Raw genomic sequence first — 16,966 nt, 5'->3', positions numbered from 1 at the left:
ACTCAGGGCCTGAGCACTGTCCTTGGGCTTTCCTCAGGGCTAGTGCTCTATCACTTGAGCCACAGTGCCACTTCCGGCTTTTTTCTATGTATGTGGTACAGAGGAATCGAACCCAGGTCTTCATACATGTTAGGCAAGCACTCTACCACTAGGCCAAACTCCTAGCCAGTCTCTCTTAATTCTTAAAAAATGGTTTACAGCAGCTTCTCACCTGATGATTCATACCTATAGTTATTCAGGAGGCTGAGAACTGAGGATTATGGTTCAAAACCAGCTCACGCAGGAAAGTCCATGACATTCTTATCTCCAATAAACCGTTTTAAAAAAGCCAGAAGTGAAGCTGTCATTCAAGTGGTAGGCATTAGCTGGAAGCAGAAAAGCTCGGGGACAACACCAAGGCCCTACATTCAAGCGTCAGGATTGGCACAAAACATTTACAGCAGTGAAATAGCACATTTTTCATTCTCACACGGATTCCCCCCAAAACCTGGGCAGTAGATCCTGTTATCTGACAGAATCCTAGTCTGTAAAATTACACCTTCTCTCATCGAGATTTAATTAAAAGAAGCCATGGGAATAAGACAGTATTTTTCTTTGATGATATGAAGATACCTTGTTGATGCCCTGAACAGACATCTACCGAAGACTTCAGAAAAAAAAATGAAATTTGAAATGATTTTCAACTCACCGTTAGTATCCTCGCATTTCCCCCCAAACACCAGATAAACATTTCCAGAGTAAAGGTACTACCATTGCCTGGGACTCCCAGCATTTCCTCTTAGTTAATGGTACCCCAGGAGCCACACATAGGGTATTCTGACCAGACCCTCCTTTCTGGGAGTCTTTTCTTTTCCTTGGAGTGCTTCCAAAAGTCAAGTTTATATTCTATAAGCCAGCATCCTTGGCAACAGTTGCCTGGATTTGGGGCACTGACTCCATCTGGGTCGGCTTGAATGTCTGCACTGGGTATATTTTTATACCAAAGAGAGAGCTGGGACAATTCTAGTATACAATCTCATAAACATGTAATTTATACCTGCTGTGGTAGCTGCCTACAAGCTGCAAGGAGAGAGAATGTTTTTCTATGTAGTTAAACCCAAAGCCTGCAAATTTGGGAGACATAGGTCAGTATTAATTGCTCCTTGTAAGTTGGAAGCTAAGGAAACCAAATGAAACCAATGTTGAGAAGAGAGAGGAAATATTTCCTGTGCTAGACAACAGCTGCATTTCTGACTGTGGATTCTAGGGATCCACAGTTAAGCTTTTTAGGTAAGGCTTAATTTGTAGAGGTTTTTGTTACTTGTAGCTCAACTGTTCTACAAGGAAGGCATCCCTAATAATAACTATCTCCTTTAGGCCTCCATCCAAAAGTTTAAGGTTAATCTTATTTCCTGATGTCTCTTCATTCATCTCCTTCTATTTCTACTGCCATGTCGTAGTTCAAATACAAGCAGAAGCACAATTTGAGTTCAAATCTCCTTCTTGTGATTTATTCTGTGACTCTGAGCAAATTACCAAACATATCTAAAAATGGGGATAAGGCTATTGCCTCATGAGATTGTTGTAAATATCTCCTGTCATTATTGTGCCATAATTTTAAAATTCTGTTCTCTCATTATTAAAGGAAAAAATTCAAACTACTCAAAGTGTAGTTACTCCAGTTTAATTTCCCATACACCCAGTAATATTTCTTTTAGCAGTAGGTATTTATTTTATAACTATGATCATGTACATAAAAGAACTTTTGAGAAAAGGTATTAATGTATGTCAAGTAATGCACCTTCTATCTGGTGAATATAACATAACCCTTCTATTAATTACAATAAAAATATATGAAAAAATAACTTTTGTTTTAGTAGAGTATACCTGGAGTTATTTTAACTTTAAGTTTTTAAAAGGTATGAAAATATTAACGTTTATAGCATATCTAGTATACGCTATAAACTACAGTGTATATATGTATGTGCATTTTACATAATTCTCTTTGAACTTCCAAAAGTTAGTACTCTTTCTGCTTTAATTATAGAGAAACAATGTCTCACAGCATTGATTAACTTATCAAGAAATAGGGAAAAAGGAACAGATCTGGGGTTCAACTTATACAGGCTTTTGACTAACCAACTGAGTTTCTTATTTTTTTGTATACATTTTTATAACAGAAATCTGGGAGAATTGTACTATACATTCTTATAAGTGCCTACTGTGATAGCTCTCCAGAATCATTTTAGTAGTTCTCATCTGAGCATGTCGATGGGTCTGAAATTGTGCATTCTGGTCTCAACTCCCTTCACTCAATCTTGTACACCCTCCTGAAGTGACATTGCTAACCCCCTTGGTGGGTATTCAGGGTTGCTTAACTATAAGTGCGGTATTGAATTTCAATAACAAAAAAGATTCTACCAGCATATTAAATGTTTATTACATAGATGATAGTCTCTAAGACATCTACTTTCACGGTAGTTTTACAATGACCAATTAATATATTTATATTTATATATGTTTATAAATATTTTTGGTAAACATGCTTAGAACATTGAAATATTTTCCACATTTCTTTTTTTTTTTGCCAATCCTGAGCTTGAGCGCAGGGCCTGAGAACTGTCATTGGACTTTCTCAAGGCTAGAACTCTACCACTTGAGCCTCAGCACCATTTCTGGCTTTTTTCTATGTATGTGGTACCGAGGAATCAAACTCTGGGTCTTTGTGCATGCTAGGCAAACACTCTACCACTAGGCCAAACTCCCGGCCCCAGGTTCTTGGTTTTGATTAGAATATATATGTGGATTCTTGAACATAACGCTTTTTTTAAGTGTCCATGTTACAATCCAAGAAATAAAAAAAGAAAAAAATTAAACAAAGTCAAAGCTATTCTAATACAAATTATTTAAATGAAAGAACAAAAACATACTTCTCTTTCTCTTCTGTGAACTTTAAAAAGTATATTAATTGTACAAGTATCTGTAACATTTTAATACATTTATATAAAATACATTGCCATCACTTCTCCCCTCAGAAAACATTTTTTCACTATATCAAACATTTTTAATGCTCTATGACTTATAAAACAAAAACAACAACAAGAAAACGAGTTACACTGCAATGCAAATATTTGCATTGTGAATACAAATTCAAGTGATAGTCAAAAATAATGAAAAATGTGTGCGGGTTATATAAGATAATCAGCATGTTTAATAGTGAGAATTATTTTTTAATTTTATTATTCAGGTGGTGAATGAGATTTAATTATAAAGCTCATTTTATTCTTTAAAAATTTGACTAGTAAGCAAAGCTCTTGGCATTGAAGGAAATATGATTTCTTTTTTATTTTTTGTCGGTCATGGGACTTGAACTCTGGGCTTGGATATTATCCCTGTTTTTTAGCTCAAGGCTACTGCCTTACCATTTGAGCCACAGCGCCACTTCCAGTTTTCTGGTAGTTAATTGGAGAAAAGAGTCTCACAGACCTTTTAGTGCCTGGGATGGCTTTGATCTTGATCCTCAGATCTCAGCCTCCTCTCCCGAGGAGGTAGGATTATAGGCTGGAAGTATACTTTCGTACACACAGAGTTCATTTTGAGTCCTACAGAATGCCTGGGCATCAAAGACTACCATTTGTGTCTTTTTTAAACAGAAAATGTGTTCAAGAGGGCAATTTCATTGTAGTACAAAATAAAGACTTGGGAATATTTTAAAATAGTAAAGCATCTCTGGTTGAGTATGTTGATTATCTTGCTAACCTTATTTCCCCTCCATATGCTTTTTTCAGTGTACATTTTCTGCTAAAGCTGAATCAAAAAAGAATACTTCTGGTTCCTGCTGATAGCTTGAACTCAAAATACCAACCAATGAAGGCTAACATCTGTGAAAACCAAGAATAGTTACTCACTAGTAAGACTTCCAAAATGTTACTTTTACTCTCTGTGGTCTGACCAACCTTTCCTAATAAACATATTCTAATGATCTTGTAGGAAAACAACATTTATAGAAAAATAACTTTTCTAATTGAAGTGGAAGATAAGACACAGTCTACAAAAATTCTTCACTATAGGCATTATCATGAGAGCTAGTCCTTAGTTACTGAATCTAGTCATTGACAGATGTTTAGAACATGAGGATTTTGACCTAATCAATGGATTAATCCATTGGTGGATTTATAATTTGATGGCTATATTGGAAGTGGAAACAAGAAGGTGGCACCTAATTGTCAGAAGTAGGTCTTTAGGGGTATGTCCTTATAAGGTTGTATCTTACCCCTTGCCCCTTCCTGTCTGGATAACTAATTCCTGGCTGCCATGAAGTAAACAGCTTTCCTCAGCCATGCCTTTCCATCCTGATATTTCTGTCTTGCCACAAGCTTCAGAACAATAGTGAGCCAGCACATCTTTTTGGCTAGTTCTAAAAGCATGACTAGAACTCTTGAAACTTTGAGTCAAACTAAACCGTTTTTGTATGTTATTTTGTTACAGTGATTTAAAAAAAAGCCTAAAACTAATACAGGCATCACACAAGGCCTTTTGATTCACTGTATTGATCTTCAGATCTCAGCCTTTTATGTAGCTATGATTGCAGGTTTTAGCCACTGGCCCCCAATGAACATTTTATTTTATGAGTTGAAAAGGAAATCTTATGATTGTATCACACTTTTTAAAAAATATTTTGATAGCTTTGTTTGATATATTTAATTTCCTTTGAGTTATGTATCTTTTATGCATTTACATTATTCTAAGAAGTATCTATGGGCCTTACGAGACTGCCAAAGTGGCTCAGACACAGGAAAAATTTTAGAACCTTTCGATACAAAGTTCTATTATTCCATCTTATTTATATTCATTCATTTAACAAATGCTTATTACAACTTACTGTTTTCTACCGACAGACTTCTAACTCAAAAATTGTAAGAAGCATATAACCCATTAAAGTATTGATTTAAACTATCACAGAAATGTTGTAAAAATAATGAGGTAAGCAAAGCTGTAAATTTAGGGACAAATACATTTGAAAGATTTCTTAGCACTGTGTAATTTCTTACTGTTAAGCTTCAGATTACTATATAATCAGGCTGACAACTGACTAATACTGCACAGGTACAAACAAGTGAATCCTGATTTTGTTTAGGACTTTGACTCCCTTTCCTTTTTGCTAAGTTTCATGGGATTTTAATAGTCCTACCTTCCTTTGAGCTGTCTGTTCTTCTGTATGGCTGACAAATGCTTTGTAATTTTTCTGAATTGAAATACAGAGACTAAATGGAGTAATCACTGAGATGCTAAAGCACATTTACTACATCTATCATTGAATTTGTCTTAAAAAAACTTTATTCACAATAATGATAATGTATCTGAAATGAAATAGAAAATAGGGGAAAAATTAGATCTGCCAAAATTAGTAAGACTCACATTTATGAGTTGATTATTCATTATTAACCAGAAATAGAATTATAATTATAATGGACAGTGAAGCTGATATTAATGAAGTTGGTTGAAAAGATCATTATGTCAAAATCTGAACTTCCAAGTAGAGACCAAATGAATGAATGACAAGACTGCTGATGAGAGCTAGATCTTAATGGAAAGATCAGATGGCATAAATCACATTCCTACAATGTGAGAAGGCCTAGAAGGAAACCAGGAAGAAGTTAATGCAATAGGCAGCAAAGAAAGCTGGCATAGGTTTCCTCCTCAGAAAACCACTATAGGGCACAGACAGGCAAAGAACACTGTTGTTGGTAAGATCATTTTCCTCAGGTTCTAACACTGATTTCTCTAGTCCTATCTGAAAACTAGTATAATATACTAGGAACAATAGATTGCATTGTTAGAATTCAGGGACATTGATGAGGGGAATCCAAGAATATTCTTCCCAGAGCTTTCCCTGCTATCTCTGCTGACTAGAAGTCATTCAGTTGATGGTAACATTCTCAGAGATAATTTCACCCGTCATAATGTTCCTTCCGTTTAAAAACTAGGTCAGTAACATATTCTTTCACACTCTCAGTCAATGGGTTTTTGTTTTCTCTTTTACAATAAAAATATTTGTAATGGCAGTTTATAAGGAGAACATTTACCTTTGTTGCCAACATACATGAAATAAAAGAGTAGGATACATTAAAAAAAAAAAAGAAGGATTTAAACACTGGCATTAAACTTCCAGCTGCTGAAGTCTGTTATCAGCAAATCTACCACTGCTGTCACCAAGATCTTGGAAATGTAGGTGTTAGAAAAACATCTGAATCCTTATTAAAGCTACATAATATAGCTGAAGCTATAATACAGTGTTTCTCTTAATTAAACCTTTTTCATTAGATGTGGCAATGAAGACAATTCTCCTAAACTAACCAGAAAAAATGCTATATTAAAGTGCCTGCAACAGAAGAAATGCTACCCTGTCTCAGACCAAGATTCCAATGAAACATTTTTTTCAAGTGATAATAAGATGCCCACTGATTTTCTATGTCAAACTCTGGAGAGTGTTTATTGTTGAACCTTGAACAACCTTTGCATTTTATTAAGTCATCCTTGTGTTTTAATAAGTCATCCTTTAACTTATCTAATCTTTCATCAAACATACACTTATTGTTTTGTCTACGCAGCAATTATTTTCCAATTGCTTCATCCCATTGCCCAATCTACTCAGCTCAGAGGATTTGCAATATTCCAATCCAGGCTATAAATGCCCAAAGGCATGGCTAATCTGTCTTCAGGTATGTACCTGGAAATAGTGGGCCCCAGTGGTCCTGTCTTAAAACTAAAAAAAACAAGACCAAACAGATCACCTTGCCTACAGAGCTAAGCCACAAGTGCTAATCTGGGAACTATTCCTACAAATAGGAAATTTGGTCTATTTTGTAGCTGATTCTGAGACAGAGCAGAGGTAAGTGTCAAAACAAGCCAGACACTGGTGGCTCACACACATAATCTTAGATAAAATCTGAAGCTTGTGGTTCGAAGCCAGCCTGGTCAGTAAAGTCCATGAGACTATTATTTGCAATTAACTCCCAAAATGCTGGAAGTGAATCTGTGGCTCAACTGGTAGAGCCCTATTAGCCTTGAACAAAAAGCTCAAGGATAGCACCCAGGCACTGAGTTCAAAATCCAGGACTGACTGGGCCCTGTGGCTTACTCCTGTAATCCAAGCTACTCAGAAGTCTGAGATCTGAGGATCGCAGTTCAAAGCTAGCCTGGGCACTAAAGACTGTGAGACACTTATCTCCAATTAACCACTAGAAACCAGAAGTGGTGCTGTGGCTCAAGGGGTAGGGCGGTAGACTTGAGCTGAAGAGCTCAGGGACAGTGGCCAGATCCACGACTGACCAAAAAAAAAAAAAAAGGACTGGTACAAAATAAATAAATAAACAAAAATGCAGACTCCAGAGACCCATCCATCTCCAGAGATTCTGACTTATTAAGTCTTTGACAGTGCCTGATAATAAGCATTTTTAATAGGCTATGTAATGATTCCAGTCAGAGATGATCTAAGGTCACTTTGGAAAGTATCATAGTCTGATGAAGAAGGGTTTCTTCCTGACCCCATACAGAAATTTTTTAAACAAATCAGATGTATGAAGGGATTTCATCGTAATGTTTACATGCATGTACACAATGTAGTTTGATCAAAATTCACCTCCTTTATTACTTTTTCTAAGCCCCCTTTTCAAGAGGAACTCTTGACAAGATCTAAATTTTCCAAAGATCACTCCAGACATAGTATGACAAAATGGATCTGAAGAACATAAACCTGAATATAGAGAAATTTATTATTATAATAGTGATTTAGTGGTAGTAGTGTTCTTGTCTAAGGCAATAAAATAGCAACCAAATTATAGAAGGAAGTAAAACTCAGGGGAGAATATATCCTGGTGATTGGGATTTTCAAGAGACCAAAGAGGACTCATAGTGATTCCTTAACTTTTCCCTGAGTAGGTAAATGATAAGGTAGAAAGCACAGATGACAGAGTCTAAAGTAGTGATGTATTTTAAAATTTGCGTCTGTTAGAATAAATGTTAAATTCAATGTATCTGTAAGACATTTAAGTAGTGATATATAGTATGGTAGGAGTATTTTTTTCTCTTACACCTGTTGTTTCCATAATGGGGGAACTTCTATTAGGACAAAACTTTGGCTCTCATTTTTCTCCTCATTCACTACTTTCCATAGAGGAACCTACTAGATGAATTTGAAAGAATTAGTTCAGGTCTGTATGCCTCAACCCATTATTTCCTACTCCCTTCAGACAAACTGACCAGTAGAGAGTAAATATGAATGTGTGCTACTTACTAGGTACAGAAAACAGAATATTAAAGAAGGCTGAAGGGTGAACACAATAGAAGCTGTAAGGCTTTCTATGACGCAGCTATCTAAAGGAGGTGATAGTCTTCTAGAGATGCAAGTGCTCAGATGGTGTTCCCTTCAAACACCAGAGGGAAACAAGGTGCCACTGAGAAATTCCCAGAGAAAAATCTCACAATCTATAGGGCAGAGGCCATCTTCAGAAGACAAAACTAGACAGAGCCAGAGGGAGACCAGATATACAAGATAACCCCAGACTTCTAATCTAGTGATCTTTACACTCATAAGCCAGAAATGGTAGGTGAGGAAGATCGTAAGAGCTAGCTTTGAAAGTGCTTGGACCATGAAGCAAAACTCAGATAATAGAAAAGTGTAAATGTGATTAATTGAATTCTCTGGCATTTTCAGTCACTGAAAGACTTGACTAAGCTGTAGGATCTGACTAGTAAGGGACTGTTGACAGAGCATAGCTATAGACAAAGATAGAACATTTTTTTTTAGTATTGGGGTTCTGAACTCAGAGCCTCAAGTTTGCTAGGCAAGTGTTCTGCCTCTTAAGCTATGTTCCCCAACCCTTTTCGCATTGGTTATTTTTCAGTCTTGTTCTTTTGCCTTGGTCTGATCTTGAACTTCAATTTTCCTATCTCCATCTCCCAAGTAACTGGAATTACCTATTTGAGCCATCACCTCTGGTCCAACCTGAATGTTTTTACCTGCCATCAAGCTCATTCTGTTGAATAATTGGTAATGTTTACATGGGTATTACATGAGATTGAGGGCCATCATATTTCTAAGGAGTTATATGATCCAACAAAGGCAAATAATGTACTGAAAAGAGAGCAAAAGGAGAAAATGTAGAGCATACTAGCATTAAAAAGTCACAAATGGGAAGAAGAATCAGTAAAAGAAGACTGTCAAAGGAGGGAAGGGATTCAAAAAGAATGTGGTTCTATAGTGATGTATTCTATACACATAAGTGCAACCTAACGGATCCAAAGCCCCACTTGCCTGTGGATAGGCTATGTGATCACATTCTTCTCCAAATATCACAGATTAAACTTCTCATCTGTGAAATTACTGTCACCCTTCTCCTGCAAATCAATTCTTCTTTCCTATGAACCATTCAAGACAGTATTGTTTCTTTGCTGCCTCTTAATGTTCTATTTTCCTGAAGCTAAAAGGATTCAATTTCATTTATTCTTTCACATTCTCTTCTCTACTCAAATGATGACTATAGTAGTAGTGGAACTGAGAGATTTCCTTTAATATCTTTTTGTTTGATAATTCCAGATCTCCAGGAAAGTCTACATGGCTTAGCTTTTCTCAAAGCTATGTATGACCATGGAGCTAGATTCTTACAACAGACTGGGAACAGAAGTAGTGCATACAAGTACCAAGATAATCATTGTGGAGATCAGGCTGTGTTTTGCTCCAAAGTTACTCTATATTGTATGGAACAATATCATTTAGACAATGTTTTTCCCTGAGTGACACTATTTTATAAAACAGTGGTTTGTCCCATCTTGAGTGCAAATATTGAAGCAGAATAACTCTACATCTTGTTTGTGAAAGTAACAACCACCATGTATCCAGGACAAATCATGAAGCAGACTGATAAACAACTTATTAGTGCAGATGAAGGATGATCACTTATGAACTTATAAGGTTGAATCAGGAGCAAATGGATAGATAGGCATTTCAAAGTCAGATCAGAAGCTAGACTCATGAACTTTTCAAATCCACAAGACCAACAAATGGCATGGCCTCCTCATCAGGGCACCTAACACTGGGATATGGTAGCACCTGCCAACTTATCATCAAACTATTGCATATGTCACAGATCAACAGAGAACTGGAAACTGTCAACTTTATCCTCTGGGATTCTGTTAAGCACACTCCCTCTCCAATTATCTCTAGTATCCAGTAAGCCATGAATCAGCTCTGTGACAAGGTCATAATAATAGCTCATCTTTTGAAGGGATTCTCTTTGCATCTGTATCAACTGTCTGCTCTTCATTGTCAGCAAAACTCCTTTAAATTCTATACACATTTTAATTCTTTCTTATATACTCTGTAACCTACTTATTAAATTTGTGTGAATTGTATATGTATGAACTGAGAGTTAATATTAGTAATTAAGTTTGGAACAAAAGGGCCTATTTGCCAGTTGCTCATGGTTATCAGATGAAACAAGTCATACTTGACAAATGAATGCAAACAAAATCAACATAGCTTGGGGTGGGAGTTTAGCCTAGTGGTAGAGTGCTTGCCTAGCATGCATGAAGACCCAGGTTTGATTCCTTGGTACCACATACATAGAAAAAGCCGAAAATGGTGCTGTGGCTCAAGTGGTAGGGTTCTAGCTTTGAGAAAACCCTATCAAGCCTCCTTAATTTCCTTCAGTCTGTTTGATCTTTTTTCCCCCCATAAAGTAAATACTTATTTGCTTTTAATTTACTTCCTGTCTCCTGTAGTAGGATTTTAAGGTACTGAGGACAGTTGATAGTTTTATGTATGGCTGCATTCATATCTTTCAGTAATGCCTGGCCCACATCAAGCATTAAGTGAGTCTTCATTGAATGAAGGAAATGAATAATATTCCAGGAAGAAATTTACAGATATTCATTAATAACGAGCTTCAGTAGCAAAATAGCTTCAAAATAATTCTTTGGTAGCAGATTCACTGTTACATATTTTGTATTACCCAATAACAGCAATAAGATGTATCATGTATTTTGTATTATACATTATGTATTTATTATACTCTGACTCTTTCCTTTATAGTGTAAGATCCTTAACAGATATATACACACACACACATACACTCCCCTCAAAGTCTCTAAGTGTAAGTCTCTAAGTATTAAGATGCCTTACTTCACAGACAGAATCTATGATTTCTATTCTGATGACACATGAAAAGAGTAATTTTGGGCTGGGAGTGTGAGCTAGTGGTAAGGGTGTTTGCCTAGCATGCATGAAGCCCTGGGTTCAATTCCTCAGTACCACACACACAGAAAAGCCAGAAGTGGTGCTATGGCTCTAGTGGCAGAACATTAACCTTGAGAAAGTCCGAGGATAGTGCTTAGGCCCTAAGTTCAAACCCCAGAACTGGCAAAAAAAAAAAAAAAAGACAGAAAAGAGTAATTTTTCCCAGTAGAATAGGAAATTTAGAAAAGGCAAACCTGAAATTCTCAAGTGTAGTGATCCAGGACAGCTTGCTGGGTAACACTGTAGGATACAGTAACTTCTAACAGGAACTATCTGTTCTCAAGTACAATTCATTGCAGCCTAGTTGTTGGAAACTTTGTTTTGCTTCATATTACCAGCTTCTGAAAGAGGTCAGTATTTGTGAGGTTTTAAGATGTTTCCTTTGAAGTCAGTACTCCAGCAAAACCATGAACTAGATCACCCACGGAGTTGGCCCAGGGAGTTTTTCTTGAAGCTATGAATACTCAGGGGACTTTCCTCTCCACAGCAGGTCTTCTCTCATTATTTATTAGTAAAGGTTATGTAAATGGCATTATGTGAATTAGAAAGACAATCATGATAGTATAGTTCAGCATTATTTAAACCAATCATCTTTTTTTAAAAAGCAAAATGATTCCAACATATTTACAAGTTAAAGAAATCATTGGACTGACTACAAACAAAGCATTTATCATTGTGTATTAGCTATTAGTTACTTCTGAGTTGTGGTAAAATACAGATGTTATAGAATTATTTTTAGGCTTTTTGATATGTTAATAACTTCAAGGGGAAAAGGCAGGTAATCCATCACTGATCTTTTCTCACCCTTGCAGCAATATTACTCTCAATTAATCTCCTGTTTACTCAGACAAGTGAACAGAGAACAATTGTAAAACATTAAAAATTAAATTCCATATGGAGTTTGTATTTGGATAACTTTGTGTGTGTGTGTGTGTGTGTGTGTGCACATGTGTGTGTGTGTGTGCACATGTGTGCAGAAATGTTGGTCCTGGGTTTGAACTCAGGCCTATCATTGAGTTATTTTTTTGCTCATGGTTAGCATTCTAGCAGTTGAGCCACAGTGCCACTTCCACCTTTTGTTGGTTAATTGGAGATTAGAATCTCTTGTACTTTTCCTGCCCAACTGGTTTCTAACTGTGATCCTTATATCTCTGTCTCTTGAGCAGCTAGGATTGCATGTGTGAGCCACTGGCAACTGACTTGGACAATTATCTTCATCCCTTTAGTATATTATTCTGCCACAAGTAGAAAAGACTTATTAAGAGGAAGATTATCTTCTTCAAATAAAAAAAAGATGTTTATTAAAAAAAAAAAGATTATCTTCTTCAAAATATATTAATAGGGGCTGGGAGTTTGGCCTAGTGGTAGAATGCTTGCCTAGCATGCATGAAGACCCAGGTTCAATTCCTCAGTACCACATACACAGAAAAGCCAGAAGTGGCGCTGTGGCTTAAGTGGTAGAGCTCTAGCCTTGAGAAAGAACAAGGACCATGCTCAGGCCCTGAGCTAAAAGCCCAGGACTGGCAAAAAAAGAGAAAAAGAAAAAACAAAACAAAACAAAAAACCAAGAAAACAAAATGCATTAATAATATTCAACAAACCTCAATCCATTTTGATTATGTTGGCCTCTTATTGGTTTTCAGTACCATGTAATTCCTGTTATCAAATGGGTAATCAGAAAAATTTCCAGAACGACCCTGGGAATCTTATTTCACAAAGTTATAACTGGTGACTTCAAAATCTCAGAGAAGATTCTTTGGGTTCTTCCATCTACTATCTTCTGGTATCCTTATATTATTTTTTCAAGATCCTTGGCATGTAATATGGATTTTACTTATTCCTTGACCTCAGTAGACTCTTCAATCATGGATCATAAATAATACACTTCTTTCATAAGTTACAAAATGTATTAGCACTTTACCACTTACAAACCAACTTCTGAGGTATTCCTCAGGTGGATATGCACTGCACTGTTTTTCTAGTTTGGGAGTGTGGGCTACTGAGGGCTTACAGCTGAGTTCCTCGTTGGGAATTTCTTCATTCCTCTCTCTGTGAGTCTCCTTGTCCATAAACTGGCCTATGTGCCCGAGTACAATTGTTCCACATCTAAACCTGAGAAAACTTTGAAAGAACATCCTAGCTCTAAAGCTGTCCACGGAACTGGCTCTGGACTTTGTTGTCACTGCACCAAAGTTGAATCACTTGTGTCCAGTTGTATCCAGTCCTATTGATTTTTACTTTCTCATAGGGTTTGATTCCAAGGCCACTTCCCAGTGAATTTCCTGCAAGCGCATCTCCATGTCAGTGTCTTTTCCGAAGGAAGCATGACCTATGAGCTATCTCCTAGTTAGAATAAAATGACAATTTCAATTATCTTTCAAAAATCTAAAATTTTAAAGCCAGGTGTGGTGGTGGACATCTGTAATCACAGATATTGTAAGGCTTAAATAGGAGGATCAGATCTATTTGAAAAATAACTAAGGCAACCAAAGAAGGGTGGAAGTGTAGCTCACTTGGTAGACCACGCTCCTAGCAAATGTAAAGTCCTGAATTCAAACTCCAGTGCTGCCAAAACCTAAACATTTGGTAACAATCTGCATGTTAGTCACAGTAGATTGACTTTTGAAAGACATACTTGCAAAACGTTAATGGCTTTACCATTAAAATTTTGATTCTTAGTCAATCCTATGGTGCCAGAAAAAGGAAAGAGGCAGTATGGTAGAAGGGTGGCTCTGTCTCATCATTGAGGAACCCAGACTCAATCTACCCTTTGGATCCATAATTTTCCTGGAGTCTTATCCATCAGCTGACAGATGAGGAATGAAAATGACAAAAGATATAGATGAAGGGCTTACCTCAACTCTAATAACATTCCATTGACCAGAAGTACTTATTCATAATTACATTAAAGCAAGCAAGGACGCTCATTAGCAGCATCTGCCACATATATAAAATACTTGTGAATTTTGAATTTCTCATTATCTGTGACTTACAACACTCTTACTACCTAACTTGTGATAACTAAAATTCTGTCTTTGTTAAAGATTCAACAAGAGTCACTACAATAGGCATCTTCTTCACTCCAATAAAAGTATCCAGTGTTGGAAGTTTTATTGCTTGTTGTTATTGTTCTTGAGTCTTTTTGTATCTCCACCAAATTCAGCTATAAAGAAACAGAACCACAATGTCATTATTATCATACATAATCAAATTGATGACAATTCCTTCATATGGGTGCATGAAGGAATTCATACAAGTTGCTCTACCTATACCTAGTAAATCCTTTTTTTAAAAAAATTATTTTAATTCCAGGCACTTACTGAGGGCTCTTACATATACTCTCCATATGCTTCTGTTTAATCTTCCTACAATTTTCTGCTTCTATCATGGCATACCTGATAATAAGTAATGTATAAAGATTAGAGTTGAGGGGGGAAGGGAAATGGGGACCATGACATGTGAAAGGGTATCAATGTATGGGAATTAAGGCACCATTTATCTGGCAAATATCATGTAACCTTTCTATTAATTACAATAAAAATATATATATATAAAAGAAAAAAAAGATTAGAGTTGATTTCCGATAGTTCTGGAAGCTGAGAAGTCCAAGAACAGGGGACTAGCATCTGATAAGAGACTTCTTTTCTGAGGGTATTTCATGGCAAGGAAGTATGTTCCTCTTCCAATCTTATCACCAGGGCAAAACCTACAAGACCTCATTAATCCTAGTTAACTCTCAAGGGTCCATCAACATACAAATTTAGAGGGTAAGTTTCTTTTTCTTTTCCTTCCTTCCTTCCTTCCTTCCTTCCTTCCTTCCTTCCTTCCTTCCCTTCCCTTCCCTTCTCTTCCCTCCCTCCCTCCCTCCCTCTCTCCCTCCCTCCCTCCCTCCTTCCCTCTCTTCTCTCTCTCTCTCTCTCTCTCTCTCTCTCTCTCTCTCTCTCTCTCTCTCTCTCTCTCTCTCTCTCTCTTTCTCTCTGTGTGTGTGTGTGTCTCTCTCGCTCTCTGTGTCTCTCTCTCTCCCTCTCTCTCTCTCCCTCTCTCTCTCTCCCTCTCTTTCTTCTTTTCTTTTTTGCCAGTTCTGGGGCTTTAATTCAGGGCCTGGGAATTGTCCTTGAGCTTTCTCAAGACTAGTGGTCTACCACTTGAGCTGCAGCACCACTTTGGGCCTTGTCTGTGTGTGTGGTACCAAGGAATGGAACCTAGAGTCTCATGAATGCTAAGGAAGCACTACCACTAGACCACATTGCTGGACCTGGAGATTAACTTTCTAATACATAAACTTTGGAGGGCACAGTCAAACCATGCTGTTAGGGTTTGAATGTGAAATGTCTCCCACAGGGTCATGAATTCCAAGTTTGGTCCCAGCTAACTGTGCTATTGTGGAGGTACTAGAAACAATGGGAAGGAGGGCATGGCTAGAGATAACTGGTATGTGCCTCTGAAAACTTTTTTGTCCCTGGCCTTTTTACTGTTCTCTTTTCTTTCTTTCCCCTCCCCACCTCTTTCCCCTAACTTCCCATTTTACTGCAAGGCTATTGTGAAGTGAGAAGCTCTGCTCCACTATGTCCTCTTCGTCCTCATGCTCTACTTTAATCTGGGCGCAGCAGTAAGGTGAAGTGACCAAGTGATCTGGCAGGAAATCCTAGAAACTATGATCTTAAATAAGTCTTTCCTTCCTTATGTATTTATCACAATAATACTAAATTGACTAATGCACACAACACACAAACCCATTGATTAGATTTTTAATAAAAATTGATTTGTGATAATAATGCTATATAGTTCAAAATTATAAACCCTCATAGGCTCCTGAAAATCACCTGGTGGCTTATTTGTATTTTCTTCTCTGCATTTAACTGTATTCACTTTAGCCATTACATTGGCTAGCCTCTCAAAAATAGTGAGAAGCAATAAATAAATAAATAAATAATAGGAGCTGTGGTTGAAATGATAGGGCACCAGCCATAAACAAAAAGTCTAACAAGAAGTCTGCATTTAATCCCTGGTACTGGCAAGCAAAGAAATAAAAATATAAAGCCAGGCATTAGTGGCTCAGGAATACGCAAAAGAGCTCAGGGACAGTCCCACAACTGACAAAACAACAACAAAGTAATAAACTAAAAAATGAAATAGCTTCAAAGAACTGGGTTTTGGTTTGCATTCTGTGAGTATGAATTTTTGAAGAAGGTGTTGGTGAAGATAAACTTTATTAAACTTTTGTTACTGGAAAATTAATTTCTTCAGCTAAGAATGAAATGTAATTTCTCATGTTGCTGTGTCATAGTGTTAGCAACCATAATAACTGTTTCCAATAAAATTTTTCTATATAACGTTGTATGCTTGTTCTCAATGTTCTAAATCATTTTTTGATTTCCATGTTGCTTGGTTCTTACTTTCTAACATTTTGTGGTGATGCCAATATAGATTACTTCCTATTCTTCTGCACCCTGGAAAAATTCTAATATCTGCAAATAGTGATTTTAAAACTCAGAGGGCTGCATATACCACTTTTCTTTATCTTTTATATTTCATATCTCCTCAGTTCCCATTTGTGATTGTTGTTACCTTTGTAGGTGTTCTCTTTATTCCTATTACTTCACTATTCGCTCTTCAATAATTTCATGTGGATTTCTCATGATTCTTTTTTTTCCTGATCATCCTGATATAAAACTCTCCTTCCACCTCCTT

This window comes from Megascapheus bottae, chromosome 4, assembly GCF_031878675.1.
Source record: "Megascapheus bottae isolate mThoBot1 chromosome 4, mThoBot2.hap1, whole genome shotgun sequence".
Lineage (NCBI taxonomy): Eukaryota > Metazoa > Chordata > Mammalia > Rodentia > Geomyidae > Megascapheus > Megascapheus bottae.
The sequence above is the reverse complement of the archived record's forward strand: the minus strand, read 5'-3'. Positions refer to the sequence as shown.